At 42.6% G+C, this 17,287-nt stretch overlaps 1 long non-coding RNA gene across 1 annotated transcript; it reads right to left on the reverse strand.

Annotated features, from left to right (window-relative positions):
* Positions 1 to 6,212: 6,212 nt before the first annotated feature.
* Positions 6,213 to 15,921, reverse strand: LOC135238229 (uncharacterized). The gene is made up of 3 exons (XR_010325052.1): positions 15,812 to 15,921; positions 15,270 to 15,371; positions 6,213 to 6,313 (listed from the first exon to the last, which is right to left on the reverse strand). It is a non-coding gene; the product is annotated as an uncharacterized LOC135238229 (long non-coding RNA).
* Positions 15,922 to 17,287: the final 1,366 nt, after the last annotated feature.

Genomic DNA, 17,287 nt, shown 5'->3' on the forward strand with positions numbered 1-17,287 from the left:
ATTAATATATTACCTTATATATCACCTTCCATATATATTAATATATTACCTTCCATATATATTAACATATTACCTTCCATATATATCATCTTCCATATATATTAATATATTACCTTCCATATATATCATCTTCCATATATATTAATATATTACCTTCCATATATATTAATATATTACCTTCCATATATATCATCTTCCATATATATTAATATATTACCTTCCATATATATCACCTTCCATATATATTAATATATTACCTTCCATATATATCATCTTCCATATATATTAATATATTATCTTCCATATAGCTCAGAACAATGCATTTCCATTATATTTCATTCCACAAAATGCGTCGCGAAAATACACACACATATATTTATTAAAATGTATTATTAAAAGTATATGTGACAGGCGTAGAGGGCATAATATAATAATGAAATATATAGTACAATATAATTTGCATATATTTTATGTGCATTTACCATACATACATACTCTCATACATTTATAATACATCACACATAATTACACAAATACATTCTCTATGTACTTTTATCCGACAAATAACTTTCTGATGTATTTTATCTATATATATTTTTTGGTGTGGGGTAGCTTCTGAGCTGTGGAGGCAGGAACAGCAGGGTGTGTAGGTGGAGAAGGGTCAGTCCCCGTCTATTGACCATGCTGACAAAAAGCCAAGTAGCCTGTCAGGTCCGTTCACCAATCGGGCGGTGGAACGCAGCGGAGAAATGTGCAAAAACCGCCGCGTGGCATTACATTACATCACATTACATTACAGGCATTTGGCAGACGCTCTCATCCAGAGCGACGTACAACAAAGTGTATAACCATAACCAGGAACAAGTGTGTCGAAATCCCTAGAGAGAAGTACCGGTCCAAGTGCAGGGAACAACCGCATAGTTCAACTTGGACCCTGTAGGTTAAACTGATTAACACCAACACAAACAAGAACAGCAACAACGCAGTCTATGCAAAAAATACAAGCAGTAGTTAAGACACGAGTGCATTAACTAAGTCAACTAAGAAACAGCTACCTAGTTACAACCCTAAGCTTACAGTCAATTTAGAGATTACAGAGAGGTAGGGAGGAATGGGGAGAGGTGCAGCCTGAAGAGGTGAGTCTTCAGTTGTCGATTGAAGGTGGTCAGGGTCTCAGCTGTTCTGACCTCCACGGGAAGGTCATTCCACCATCGTGGGGCCAGAACAGACAGGAGACGTGATCGGGAAGCGCAAGTGCGAAGAGGGGGAGGTGCCAGGCGTCATGAGGTAGCGGAACGGAGGGGTCTGGCTGGCATGCAGGGTTTGAAGATCTTGTGAAGGTATTCTGGGGCTGATCCCTTGACTGCCTGGTATGCTAGGACCAATGTTTTAAATTTGATGCGAGCCATAACAGGCAGCCAGTGGAGGGTAGTGAGCAGGGGAGTGACGTGGGAGCGTCTGGGGGAGGTTGAAGACCAAGGGATGGTTGAAGGGATGACCTCGCACACGGGCCTGCGACCCCTGGAGAGCCACAGCCGCCGCGTACCGCCGCTCGAGGGCAAGGGCCGCTTGCCCTCCATAACGGCGCGTTCCGGAACCTTCCGGGGCTAATCTGGGCTCATTACACGCTGTTGTTCGGTCGGAACATGTAGGTCAGGATCCCGAAAGGGGGAAGCTGGGTAATTAGATTACAGAGACGAGTTGGGACGCCGCTCAGAGAGGCGGCAACGCGCTACGTCCACGACCTTCCTGAGCCGGTCCCAACCGCCCCCCTGAGCGTGAGCGACAGCGTCGCTTCGGAAAGAAAGGGACTCGGCAGGCAGCCAATGAGATCCACTTTCACAAGCGCTGCCTGGTCCTTCATTCTCCAAGTGGGTCATTACCCCAAGTGGGTTTTTTTGGAATGTTTTTTCAAAATTCCAAGTCAGAGTTCTACAACTCCACTGGGTTTCAATGACCAGTGCTGATGGTTACGTCAGCATTAGAATTATGTTCAGTTAAGAACATTCTAGTCACATATCTGTAATCTTACACTTCAAAGGGTTTATGGCCTCTAACTTTTCTATGAATAGCTGTCTGCTATGCGAACCCTATGACCCCTTCATTCCTGTCTGGTTGGTGAATATGGTTACGCCACACTGAAGCTGGCTTTGGGTGCAATGAATTTAACATGCACTGCCTTTAACATACACAACACCACACAACCCCCCAAGGTACAAGTCAGTACATCACATGGTATTTACGCACCCCCCTCCCCCCCAAACACACACACACACACACACGTCTACAAATAAATCCACAGGCTGATCCCATTACAAAAGACCCAGTTACCTGAAATATCCCAGTCATTACATCAGACCCAGCTCAGTGAAGACCAAGCTCTTCAATAACAGTGATGAAGCATTTCACAAAATACAATGCATATATATTTAATATATCATTATATTTATCATCTTATGTATTAAAAGCCCGGGAAATTAAAGAATTGATGCAGCACAGTAATTTAACAAAAATCAAATTCATAATTATTCATTGTCTCTATGACTTAAAAAGCAAGCTGTGCGGTGATACCCTTCTGCAATACTGACATTGACAGGATTCATATACTCAGTAATAGCCCTCATACCCTGTGAGCTATATTTGGCTAATAGCTATACTGCCAGCTATTGTCAGCCCAGAGTGAGCCGTAGCCAAAAGAATCTGACAGTAGCACAGTGTCAGATTACTAAAAACCCTGAATGAACTCTGATATTCTTCTAAGACTTGCCAATTCATTTTTATCCCCTGTAGCACAGTACCATGTATTCTACTATGCCCAAACCTACACTACATGGGACATTCATTAAAAATAAAATGATATTTTTCAAAATATTTTCACAGCAACTTGTTTTTGTAATCCAAGATACATGAATGATATTAAAAATACTTCAGTTCGTTTCTGCCACGTCTCAGGAGGATGTGCTGTCTCTCCTGCATTCTAAGGAACGATTAGTACGTTGGCATAACACTGCATATTCTGAAGCAACGCTGCACAGAGCTTGGTGCCCAGCTTCAGGTGTTGTCTGTCTGAAAGCTATATTCCTGGATAACATGTCAGCTTTTTCTTTGCTCAGTTATTTCATTAGCCCAACCTTTTAAATGATTACATTTTACAGTTTAGCTAAAATAATTTGCCGATAATCTGATGAATTGTCACTGAAGAAGTCTAGTCGTTGCGTCTCCATATGAGAAATTCTACAGTGATGTAATCCACAAGTGAACGAAGATGTGCATGTTCTGTTTTTCAGCTAACTGATGTGGGGCAGTTGCTGGATACACTGCCACACACTCTGGTGCTGAACAGATCTACCGTGATACAGAGTTCCTGTGGAAGGAAAGTGTGAAAGGAAGGCTTCCTGCAGTTGGATTAGATTTAGCAAGTTCAGATCAATGTAACTTTATAGGGGAGGGGTTCCGTTGGCTTGGTTGCCTCCTCAAATTGGAATCTACCCCACCTATACAACATCATAATTAGAATTAAATTCAGAATCGCCTTGTTGCACTAACTGCTTGCTGATGACAGTCCTAGGCCCTTTTCGAGACAACAAATATATCTGAGAACAAATGAGAAACGATAGGAAAATATTAAATTCCCTGGGACAAAGTGCCCAGCACAACATACACAGAAAGAGGATTGTGAAAATACCGCAGCTGTAGGCTACTCTGAATAGATCTGGACACAGGAAAACGTGAGGTCGAGAGCATCTTCACTGTTGCTGGCAGGGGACTGGACATCTGGGTGGCTTGCACAGGTTTCTCTTTTATATAATATAGCAGTGCAGTGACTGTGTGCTGTGCAACTTTAGCTCTTAGCTCTTAACTACATGCTGTTCAGTTAACTGGCAAAATATGCTTTTCTGTCTTATTCTGTTTCGCCATAATCCTCTGTGTCTTCCCCTGATCCCTGCAGCCATGTTTTGGGTGAGACGCCTTAGTTACGTACCTGTACCAGCGCTATGCAAATCACAACCTGCATTCATGAGTTCTCAAAATCCACACACAAAGAGGAATTAAGCTACGCTTGCTTAATTACACGGAGTACTTCATTTACCTAATTAAATCCTTCCAGTGCATTCGTCCCAGGTATACATATGCATGATTAGATTAAACCATCAAATGGAAAGTCATCCAAATCGCATCCTAATAGTGACTGTGATGTATTTCCACCTTGTAGTAAATCCAGTGTATATACAGCAGCCTTGTAGCGCCTTGTAGCGACTGCTTTTGTTCAGAAAACAGTCCCGAACCTTCAGTAAATCTGGCCCATAAACTGCTACTCCATACTGTTGCCTCATTCTTTGTCATAAGGTGTCCTCAACTGAAAAATGCTTTTCATTTTGATCCAGAAGATACTACTTGTCCTCATAGACCACCATCTATCAACAGGCCATCATCAACAGAATTATGCATGCATTCAAATGTATGTAATAAAATAATCTATATAATATAATGTACATTTGCATTTTTAATCATTTTGAAATAAATCGCCTTTCCCAGATATTTTCTGTTTGCTTTGTGATTCATGGTCTTGCCAGCAGGTGGCAGTGTTTGTGCTGAAGCACTGTGCAGTACTAAATAGAGTATCTTAATGGCAAATGTACAAATAATTCCTCAAAAGATGGAAAAGTTTGACAGTCCAACAGTCCTGGTTGAGTGCTGCTTTCTTTTAACTGTGACAGTTGTTCTTCTAACTAACTACCCCAAAGGAGGACTATATTAGCTTCTTCCTCATCCTTGCTTTTATCTAAATATCACCCATCATGGGTAAACCATACAACATTATCCTCAGAACGTGGTTGTATGTCCCATCGTGGGTATACCTTACAACATTATCCTCAGAACATGGATGTATGTCCCACCGTGGGTATACCTTACAACATTATCCTTAGAACGTGGATGCATGTACTGCTGAAAATGTTTTACTCTTGTTTGCATTAGCAATGGTTTTTGACCTGTTCATGCAGTGAAAATTGGATCGTACTGCCTGACAGCTTAAAACTACAAAGCTGGCAAAACCAGTCATTGATAACATCGGATAAAACCTTGAGCTCCAAACAGTTGTAGATCTGAGGGTCCACACTTTTACATATGTGCAGACAGGCTAAGAATCCATAAAGATTCTCAGCAGAGGATTCATAAGGGCGTGCAATTTGCCTTCACACACCTGTGGATACACACTGGAGGTGTTGCATTGCCACACCCCGCAGTTGCATTGATCATCAGAGTCACACATCCAAAGGTACAGTCACCTACCTGAGATACCGCAGAGAAAACAGGGGTCAGAATCTAGACCTGGAAGGCCAGATTTCAGGCATGTTTCAGCTCCAGCAATTCATAAGTGGTTAAATGGCGAGAAAATCGCAAAAACCTGCAGACACTGCAGCTCGACGTACCTTGGGTTTGACACCTCTGATACAGACTATACCGAAGTATCCATACTAACACTTGTCTGAGCTTCTGAACCAATCACATACCTAACCACCCATAGTCATAGTCCTGTGGACCTGAAGAACCAAAGTCAGACCTCAAAGACCTCAAGATTACTACAGACACACACTTCCTGTTACCCAGATGCTGTTATCCAGAGAAACCAACAAGGGTTTCATCATTTTACATACAATGCCTTGACACAGCTAGATATCTACTGAAGCAATTGCTCCATAGCTCACGGATACAACAGCAGTGCCCCAAATGGGGGTCTAATCCATAACCTTGGCGGCTGCAAGTCCTGTTCCCTAACCACTACACTACACTGTCACCCAGTGCTTATGAAAGGAGAGCTGCCAATCTGATACAAAATATTCACCCATTCCAGAATTTAGAATTAATGATTAAAGCTCCTGAGGACAAATTCTGAAACTATCAATTTCAAAGCGCCAGATAATCTATAGCGCATGTATATGTAGATCTTGTCAGGGCTACAATACAAGCCTCCATGCTTTGGCACTATAGGCATAAACATGTTTGTCAGAAGAGCAAGATGATTCGGGCTCCAAGGTGGTACATCCAGATATAACCCTAGCCCTCAGAGAAATGATAAGTCTCATGCTTCAGAAACTATTCCTGACCATTCAAGCGCCTAGTGTGGCTGTGTGGCGGGGAGCCTAGTGGGGCAATACATACGTAATGTAGGTTGGGAAGGATTCAACCAGCAGAGTATCTCTTACCTTGACATGCAATGGCAACTCTTCGAGTTGACCTGGTGAATGCAGTCCCCCACCTGCAGAGGTAGTGCAGTCCTTCAAGACAATCACCGCAAGGATCAGTTGGTGAACTGTGGAGAAAAACGATAGACAAAGAGGACACTTGTGATCTTGTTAAATATCTGCAGGATGTTGCAGTGATGGAACAAGTGTACATTTGCAAGTGGGGATTCCAAATCAAACAATGAAGGAAATATAGTGATGAACCTTTGGAAGAACAATATTCCCACTGGTAGATCCCTTCCCCACTTATTCACAGAGCGTGAGGAGTGCTTGGGAAACATCAGCATGAAACAACTTAAGAGCAGCAAGCTTAATATAACTAGTTCACCTATAAGGCACTCAATCCCCATTCATCCATCAACCTTAACGTCTTCCCCTTATCAGACAAACAGAACTTTATATTCAGCTGGATTGCACTATCCCTTTGATACCAAATTCACTACTTTATTGTATGTTTATCATTTTAATTGAAACAGGAACCTTGTTTCCTCAAGAGAACCATGTTTTCTTCATCAATATCCTAACTCCAGCCCTCATGTATTCATTGAAAATTTGAAGCTATACATTGTATTGTGTATGTATTGCTAAAGACACTCAGCTTTGTATCCTAATTAGTTTCTGTCTAGCTTACGCGGGAGACATTTTACACTGAAAGTTAAGGATACAAAATACATTCCAGGGTATGGTGGATCCATACCTTAGTGGATCCATACCTTGTACATACCTTAGGACTTCCACAGTCACAAACTACTGACCCATATAGATATCTATTTGATGATCCTTGAGGATACATAATTTATCCATGAGTAACTGAGGGCTTTCAAGGTTCCACACTCTAGGATACATATAGTGACACAACTAAGCACTTGCACAATCACCTATTGGAGGTACCAAACATGAGAATTCATACAGATCTACAAATCTGGGATTCCAATCCACATTCCTGAGGAATCAATACCCTAAGGATCCATGATCAAATCTTGGGTTCTATCTTGCCAGAGGGCTGAAGGGCATATAAGCACATCCCAAAGGTCCAACTAAGTTAGCAAGTTCTTACCATGTACCCAAGGATCCACAGCAAAACTTGAGGATCCATAGTCAAAATCTGGGGATCAATGTAGTCACATACCTGGGGGCTCATGCTGGTACATTCATTACTTTTAAGCATATTCAAACAATGCTCTGTAGTGCCAGAGAATTGATGAGCATACAAGTATATACAGAAGGTCCATACAAGTTAGCAAGTTCATATCATGTACCTAGGCATACATAGTCAAACTTGAGGATCCATAGTCAAGATTTTGGGATCAATATAGTCACATACCTGAAGGCTCATACCACGTTTTGGCATGTTCAAGCTATGCCCCATAATACAACATCCCTGGAACAGGAGAAGGACACATGCACAGCATCCGTTTCCTTTGTAAATGACTTGCTCTTAACTACCACAGTGACAGCAACTTAACTCAAACCCGAAACTTAATCCTCACAAACATTACTTCTGGAGTTGTAGGCAGACTGAGACAAGTGTATAAATCACCAAATAGTTGCATGTCTATAAATACTGTATTGAGTGAACAGGCCACACTTTAACCATTCATTTAGCAACAGAGTTTTGTAATGCACAATTAACTCATGGAATGGCACCTTTGGTGGAGAATGTGGGTCATATGTCAATGTAGCATGTCATGTTAAAAGAGGACTAAGTACAATTGAAGCTAGTATACCATTCAGTGATTCCTCCATGGTCCACCAAATGCTGAAGGCAAGTAGTCCCAGACGGTAATGCATTGGTCGGAGAGGGACGATTTCAACAGTATATCCTCTGTCTCATCCCGCAGAAGACATTTCTGCAGTCTTCCTGAACCAGTGCCACAAAATGACTACAAGGCAAGCTGCACACAAATCACAGCTTAAGTAACACCCCCACCAAATTTGATAGAATTTGATATTGATACCTGCAATTTCAACTATAACTGCCTACTTGAAATGGCATGAGAGTTCTGACATCAGACATGCCTAAGAGAGAGAGAGAGAGAGAGAGAGATTGTGGTGTAAAACAAAGCCCATTACTATCCCTGGATTTCTTTTTTAAATGGCAGAAGTCATTTAATAGGAATGATTTGTAGCATCAACAGCAAGAACCTCCAACTACAAGAGCAGGAAGAAGATTATTCCCTTGAGCCTCATGAGATGTGTAAGTATAGGATAAACTTTAACTTGAAACATAATCTTCTATCAGCAAAGTTAATTCAGATGATGGAAGAACAACAAGAACACCAGAAACAGCAAGAGATGTACACAGGTTAGCATCATATGCAAACAGCAAGTCTATGAATCAATGAAAGCAAAGGAATATGGGGCATTGTTCTGATAAAATGGAGATGTGAAATGGAAAGAGGAGGGTTGTATCTCATTACTAAAATCATAAAGGTCAAATGGAGGATGCAGTAAGAAATGAAAAAGCTTGAACAAACAGGAGAAACATTCTATTTGATGCAGGTCCAGGGTTTGACTAAGATTTTTGGTCAAGCTTGCTGACTAGAACAGAAAACTTATTATGTATTACTTCGTGTCCTCTATTAATTCTTTACCAAGCAGCTGAAATGCAAAAATATGCATACACTAGATGCTATTATGATAACATCCAGCAAGCTTTTATTGCATGCAGCTATGAAGCTGAAGGATAAAATCCTGTGTTAGGATTCTACAACAGGGCAGCCTACCAGCAGTCATTCTTTGAAAGCTGGGCTTACATTACATTACTTTACATTTATTTAGCAGACACTTTTATCCAAATCAACATACAAAAGTGCATATCAAGGTCATTGGAACAAGGACAAAACACAGGTTCGATAAGGTACAATACTCATTTCGTACTTATTCGTAGCCAAGAACACAGTCCAGTTCACGCAGTTAACATTATTCTGACCTAACTAAGTCAAACTAGAGGGAAGTACAAGCTACAATATTAGGACGAAAATACAAATTACAATATAAGTGCTGGAATGGAGGTACATGTAACGTGAGTGGCATGAAAGAGGGGAATTTAAGTGAAATGATTTGCAGAGTGCTGGCAGTTAGTCAAGGGAAAGTCTGAAGAGATGCGTCTTCAGACCACAGCGGAAAATGGGTAGTGAGGGAGAGTTTCGAAGAGGGACAGGGAGTTCATTCCACCACTGGGGAGCTAGGGTGGAGAAGCTCCGTGATAGGGATGAGAGCCCTTTACTCAGATAGGAGGGAGTGCAAGGCGCCCTGCTGCTGCAGAGCGCATTTTTACGGAACTTGCATGTGCTACCTCAGGATTAAGACCCTGCAAGACATTGAGGTTGCTTGGAAAAGGTTTAGCCTTAGTAGGGTAGTAGTGGTTGTGTCCCCACCAGGGGGCAGAATCAATTCATGTACAGGGAGAAATGGCGACATCTAGCGGTTACTGCAGGAAATTGTACAGACCCAAAACAAGTTTTTTTGCTTTTTTGTATTATTTCCATTTTATAATATGCTTTTTGGTGTTTTTTTTCACTTGGGGACAGAACACCTTAATCATAAACAAATATACCGGATTCAGGTCGCACTAGTTTCAACTCTCGGAGCCAATCAAAAAAATATACTAAAGCTGAAATTATTTCAAAAACACAACAGTGAACTGTTGAACTAGTGAACTATCCTTTTAACTACAATTTGTTCATCAAATTGTTATAATTTACAGCTCACAATGTACATTATTTACATTTAATAAATGCTCAGAACTCATTCTGTTTTGTCTGTTATGGCTTGCAAGTGCTATGGAGTGCTCTTTCAAATTGTTTGGGTGGCACTAAACCAAATCAAATCACAAAACTTACCTAACTATTAAAAAGCTCAGTTAAGTTGGGACTCCATATGTCATATGAACAATCAATTTATCAGCAGACAGTTCTTTGTTCTGGGTTATACACTGTATGGATGGTAAGAGCATGAATCCACAGCTAGTGACTGTTACTAACCCCAAAAATTTGTCAATTTTGTTCTCTACCATCCGTCAGGCTGCAGAGGCTAACTTTCTTCATGAAGTGGACATCTTGCACAGCTCATTTCCAGAGGGTGGGACTCTGGTGATTCTGCTGGGTGACTTCAACATCCATCCAGTCAGTACTTCTCCCACCACTCCACCTGACCCACATTCTGCATCCAAGAGGTAACACAATGGCTGTCACACTGTGAAGCTGCTCTGTACCCAACCTGATGAACACCCTCTCAAGCACTCTGAAATTTTCCCTCCTTTCGCCTGTCACCTTCTCACTCTGTCCACTTCTTCTATCATTGTCCGTCTCATTGTAACCCTCTCCACTGCAGTCACTACATCCCTTCTCTTGAATCTCCCTACTAGCTATCTTCTGATACTGTCACATCCACACTCCTCTCCTCTCTCCCTTCATCACTTGACAATCTCTGTTCGCTTGTCACCAAACCTCCCCCTACCCCACCACAATAGTTTTTTTTTTTTTTTATAAATATAAATGTCCAATTCCCAAGCCAATTTGGAATGCCCAATTTGTTATTTGCAACCACAGCCATGTTCATGAACAATCCACTGCCAATTTTGGAGAGTGCAGACATAAACGGTTCTTCTCCAGGACACATGGTTCTGTCAGGCCTGCTTCTTTTCACGCTGTAGCCCACAGCTAAGCTTGCAGGGGAGTCACAGGAAGAGCTTTCACATGCAGCTTTGGCATGCAGTCCACGGGTGATCGGTAGACCAGTAGGGGTGGCAAGAGGGCAATGGGCCCCTAAGAAACGGAACCCTCCCGTACTCTGGACGACGCAATGGCCAACAGCACACTGCCCGATGGAACTACAGGCTCTCACCAGTCTGGCTCACACAGAGACAGCCCTACTAGCAGTCCGCGAGGATCTCTACTGTACGAAGGAAGCTTCTCTCTATTCAAATCCTGCTCGACTTCTCTGCAGCTTTCCGCACAATTGACCACTACCTCTCACAGTCTTCCCTGAGTACCTTGGGGATGTGCAGCACAGCTCTCAAACTACCTCAATTGTCACTCCTTCCAGGTATCATTACGGGAAAAGTTTCCAATCCTCAGAACCTCTTAACAGATGCCCCCTAGATTTCAGTCCTTTGTCCCCTTCCTTCACTCTCTATACTAAGTCTCTTGGTTCTGTCGACTCCTGCCATAGCTTGTTATGCCATTGCTATGATGATGACACATAACTCTTCATCTCCTTCTCCACTCTGATACAGTGGTCTCAACACAAATCTGCCTACAATCTCTCGATGACAAACTAATGTGTAAAGCTCAACTAAGCCAGAACTGAGATTTGGTATTTCCCAGCAAGACCCCCCCCACCCCCTTGTGTGACCTTTCCCTCTACCTGGAAGGCACCACAAAACCCTCTTCATCTACTGGGAATATAGGACCCCAGAAAACAAACTATCCTTCTCTGAGAAAATAACAACAGTGTGTTGGGTGTGCAGATTAATGTGATGTCAACTTGGGGCCATTCCATTCATTTATTTTATCTCTTTGCTTCCTTTCCTTGCTCTAAGCTCCACCCATCAGAGGACACCTGGAAAGGGAGCAAGGAAAAAATATGTGGATGGAGGAATTGAGGAAAAGTGGAAAGTCCTTGTTCTTTCAAGAATCGGTTTGAAGTCACATCAATTAGAGACATGGCAGAAGTTTCTCGTGTTTCCTTGCTCAAGAATTCTTCGAGAGCCTCCTAGCTCATAGCTCCTTGAATAAGCAATTTAACAAGTTGGAATGTCCTTAAAGATGACTCACCTTGATCGATATCTGGGTCAGTCAAGGACCTCAGAAACAAAGGAGAAAAAAAAAAAACTCCAGGGAAAATGTTACAGATATACCAATATTTAAATATATGTTATCTGTCATGGTATTTTCTCCATGAGGGAAATGACAATTCCAAGGGATTTTATTTACATGGAAAAATGGAGGGGGCCAAGTACAGAGCCTTGAGGGACAGTGAAAGCATGTCATGGGCGCACAATAAACCACCATCCCAGGAAACTCTAAAGGAGAGACATATGATTCAATCCATTTTAGAGCCATGCTGAAGATCCTGATTTATGTCAGTGTTTGCCACTGAAGAGAATCTGTGAGCAAAAGCAAGGGCTCCAAGTCAGTCCAGGTTAGGTTAAATCACTATCTGTAACCATGCAGGTGCAAATTGCAGTTATTGGAGAAATCAGGTTCCAATTCAGGATGTCTTGCAGACAAGCTGAGATCAATGTATTGGATGGATGGAAGGAAAGAAAAAGTTGTATGTCATCAGCAAAGCAGTGATAAGACTATGGGAGAAGATGACAGAATCAAGAGATTTAGTATAGAGATGAAAGGCGAGGACCAAGGACTGAACCATGGGGGACACCTGTACACAGGCTGAAGGACGTGGAAACTGCTCCCCTCTCATGCAACCTGGAAGGAGTGGCTATGGAGGTCAGAAGCAAGCCAGGTGAGAGCTCTGCCATTGATATGTAGTCTGAGAAGACAGCAAGAGGTGGTGGTCAAATGTATGGAGGGTGGCAGGGAGGTGAATGGGGATCAGAATGGAAGAGATATTAGATGCCTCAGTAGAGTAGAGCTCTTCACTGACTGCAAAGAGGACTACGACTAGTGGTTAGCTATGAAGCCAGACGGGTGATAATCATATAGCTTGATTAAAAGAAAGACTCAGTTGAAAACAGCAAGTTCGAGGGTTTTAGAGAGAAAGGGAAGCTAGACGGGACAGTAGTTCTGGATAACAAGTCCAGCATCTTGAAGTTGCAGATGATAGTAGCCTTCCCATCTAAGATCTAAGGCAAAATGAGATCTAAAGGAGGTGCAGGAAGGGGATGAGTTGAGGAGCAAGAAGACCTGGTAAACTAGGTTTGCACACTTTTTTTGCACAAAAAACATCTTTAAAAATGTTTATTCATTGAGGTCAAAAATCTACCATATTGCAGCACAGAAGTAGAAGTACATGTGATCACGCCAAACTTTATTTGCAAAAAACTTTGAGACCCACAGAAAGCAGAACAGGAACTTTGACCCTGGAAATCACTGCTTGCAGCTGAATTTTTTTTCATGTGTACATGTTGCCGATTGATGGTATGACCTGGGCAGTGCGCTGATCATAAAGATGGTGGGAAATGACGGTGATGAACTGCTTTGCCGATTCTTACTGTCGGCAGCTCACTGTGAAGCTCTTCACTGCATAGCTACTACCATCATTTAGCTACATGCGGCCATGCACACTCACATACTGACGGGTTTAAATGTGTGCATTCACATACGAACAGGTTTAAACATGTGCATTCACATACGAACAGGTTTAAATGTGTGCATTCACATACAAACAGGTTTAAATGTGTGCATTCACATACAAACAGGTTTAAACGTGTGCATTCACATACAAACAGGTTTAAACGTGTGCATTCACATACAAACAGGTTTAAACGTGTGCTTTCACATACAAACAGGTTTAAACGTGTGCATTCACATACAAACAGGTTTAAATGTGTGCATTCACATACGAACAAGGCTAAACCGGTGGTTTTTCTCCCTGCTTCGGTTGTTGCTCTCTCAAAGAAAGACTTGTAACACATAATCATACTTAGCGTGATCAAAAACACTCACACCAATGGTAAATACAGCTGTGAGTTCCCTTTTTAATGCTTGATATGGTGAAGTGCACCTACAGTGGAGGCCAGGAAGTGAGCAACAGCCCTTCATGTGAACAGGAACACATTTTAGTTATCAATGGCTCGTCTCAGCTTCACTCTGAAGGCCTGTCTCCAGAACTTTCTACACCATTCACACCATCTCAACACTGCTTTTGCCCTTTGACCTTTCCTACCTACCGCTCTTCATGACGACAGCAGTGCTTCCGAAATCAGGAAAGCTTGGTGGGATTGGGTGGGGTGTGGACAGCTCTAAGGAGGACAGGGGCTACTGGATTTAAATAGCCCCTGATCCACCGGGAGCTTGCATCAGCCCAGCTCAAGGCATTAATGTCACGGCCGTTGTTGTTTGACCTGAACCCTCTGCTGCCTCTCCTGGTACCGCTAGCACACATAATTTCCAGTGGAGGCCTAATTCTTTCAGGTTAAGCGAATGGAAAGTACCCAGAGGCCTCTGCCAGCTCCTAAGCTGATGCTGAGCGTAGCTGACAGTCAGAAAACACTTTCTTCCCCAGGCCATCGCTGTAAATACAGACACACAGCGACAGGCTGTTCCCTCTGCCTGCAAGATCCCCTGATTTGTTACAGCATCACTTTGATACTGGGTAACATAGGGCTTTGGGGAGGAGCAGGCTGGGTGTCAGGTGCATGTATCTGAATTTGGGCCTGCATGTGGGGGAAATGGCTTCCCTAGGTTCAGTGCTTCAATCATTTTGCTGCATGCCGGGCCCATACATTCTGTTCTCACCGTCTGAATTCGGAATGGTTAGAATTTGAGTTTTACAGCACACACACCGCTGGGGGAGTTGTTTCACATAAATATTACCCTGTGTTTCAGAGGTTCTTGTTTCAATGAAGTAAATAAACTAGCGCACCCGTCTGTTGCCAAAGGTTGTGCAGGGCCAAAAAATAAATAAACAAACAACTGAGGGCAACAGTCATATTTCTTAATTTCTTTATCCCTGCATATTTCCTCAATCTGGCTCATAAAAGAGTATAAAGTACACTATTGATTTGTGCTAGCTCCTATGTGATGCCATTAAGGGAAGTTGTGTTGTGTGTGTGTGTGTGTGTGTGTGTGCACGAGTGTGTGTGTTTGTGCAAGTGTGTGTGTATGTGCGAGTGTGTGCGTGTGTGTGTGTGTGTGTGCGTGTGTGTGTGTATGCGTGTGTGTGTGAGCGTGTGTGTGTGTGTGTGTGCAAGTGTGTGTGTGTGTGCGAGTGTGTGTGTGTGTATGTGTGTGTGTTTGTGTGTGTATGTTAGTATTAGAGTGACTCTCCCAACACAAAGACAGTTTTTTGTGTTTTGCCAGCTTTTATCCCGCCCCTCCGCCCACCCCACCTTACCTGGGGGTCAGAGCCAGGCTGCAGAGAGAGAGACTGGGGGGGGGGGGTCTAGCTGGGGCCCTCAGTCCTTCAGTGCCGGATTATTCGGTACTTTGCAGGTACCTGTGGAAAAGACAGGTGTGTTGAGCAGTGGAACACACAGACAGGTATGTTCAGATGTGGAATTCGTACACAGCTGAGTTTCAGTGTGGAACCAGTGATACTCACAGATGGGTGTGCTCACCTGGGTACCTGCGATGCTCACACACAGCTGTGCTCACCTGGGTACCTGTGATGCTCACACACAGGTGTGCTCACCTGGGTACCTGTGATGCTCACACACAGGTGTGCTCACCTGGGTACGTGATGCTCAACAGTGCTCACTGACGTGATGCTCACCAGTCTCACCGGACTGAGCTAACCAGTGTGCTCACCTGGGTACTGTACCTGCGATGCTCACACACAGCTGTGCTCACCTGTGGAACTCACAGACAGCTGTGCTCACCTGTGGAACTCACAGACAGCTGTGCTCACCTGTGGAACTCACACACAGCTGTGCTCACCTGTGGAACTCACAGACAGCTGTGCCGGCGCCTGGTTCACACAGCACAGGGAATTGTGGGTGTTTCACAGCTGGATGATCTCGCCTCATCACCGCCCCCCATCACACCTGGATACACAGACACAGGTATGGACAGACGGAGAGAGAGAGAGAGAGAGAGAAGAGGGTGCAGAATGGAGAAAGAGAAACAGAACAGCTGCAACGAATGCACCAGCAGACACAGCAGATTAACGGTCAGATCATATATTTATAAATATGTATAACTCAGTTCATTGTCACGAACACAGAGATTCAGAGAAGAAAACACCAGGCTGGCAGTCATAGAGGCACCATGAGGAGTACATGAATAACTAAATCACATGGTACAAGGCTGCGGATAGGCCAACTTACAGGGTGGTGCACATGACGTATTAATTATACTGTATATTAACATATTATGAAACTGATTATTAATATTATGTTAAACTGTATTTAAAGGGTGTTTCTCACTTTAACAATCAAGAATGGCAACACTCACAAATTCACAAAATCATTAAACAGATAATGGGAATTCAGAACTCTCTCAATTTTGGAATTCTTATGCCAGTTAGCTCAGCCACATGAAACATTTTCATAGATTAAAATTGGCAAATAATCTGCATGAGTTTTCTAAATAATTTGTAAGTGAACAAAGATCCATATGAAGGTACATTGTAGTAATGATCCATAGTGAAACAATGTATTTTATACGCAGTATATATTTTATTTGTGTTTTGGTTTTTTAAGAATCGGTTCCAGCCTTGCGGCATTGCCAGTGTCTAAAGCTGTGAAATCCCACCCTCTGCTGGCCACTACCTGCAATCACAACCCCTGTTCAAAAAGAAACAGAACGGGCTTAGAACCATTGAGCCTCATTCAGAAAAGTTCTTAAATTATTCTACTTTTGTTCTTAAAAATGTTCCTATGAAAAACCAATATGGGATTCATGACTCATGTGCAGACCTTTGTTTTTGTGCGTATCCCAGGTGTGTGAGATGACGAATGCTGACAGTTTGTATATTTTATGCACAATCTTGTTCATGTGATTAGCATAAGGAAACAGCCATGAACAAACACAAGTAAGAAAAAAAATGATGAATGCTGAAATGTTTGTGGAAACATTCTTACACACTGTTTACGATCAAATAGGATCGTACGCATGTTTCGTGGATGAGGCCCATTGCCCCGCGCGGGTGCAGCAAGAAATTTATTCAAAATTGAGAAAAGAAGCCATTTCAGTTTATCTCCTAGGACAGTGGTGTCAAACTCGTTGCCATGGAGGGCCGTGTGTATGCAGGTTTTCATTCCAACCAATTAATGCTGCCTTAATTGAGTCCAATTACTCATTCAGCCATATGCGTTTAACTGCATTGAAGCACAGAATATAAGAAAATTTTTATTTAGACAATGCGGGTCACCATAGACGTCGGGTCACCATTGTGCACAAACCTGCATCCCT

Source organism: Anguilla rostrata, chromosome 13, assembly GCF_018555375.3.
Source record: "Anguilla rostrata isolate EN2019 chromosome 13, ASM1855537v3, whole genome shotgun sequence".
NCBI lineage: Eukaryota > Metazoa > Chordata > Actinopteri > Anguilliformes > Anguillidae > Anguilla > Anguilla rostrata.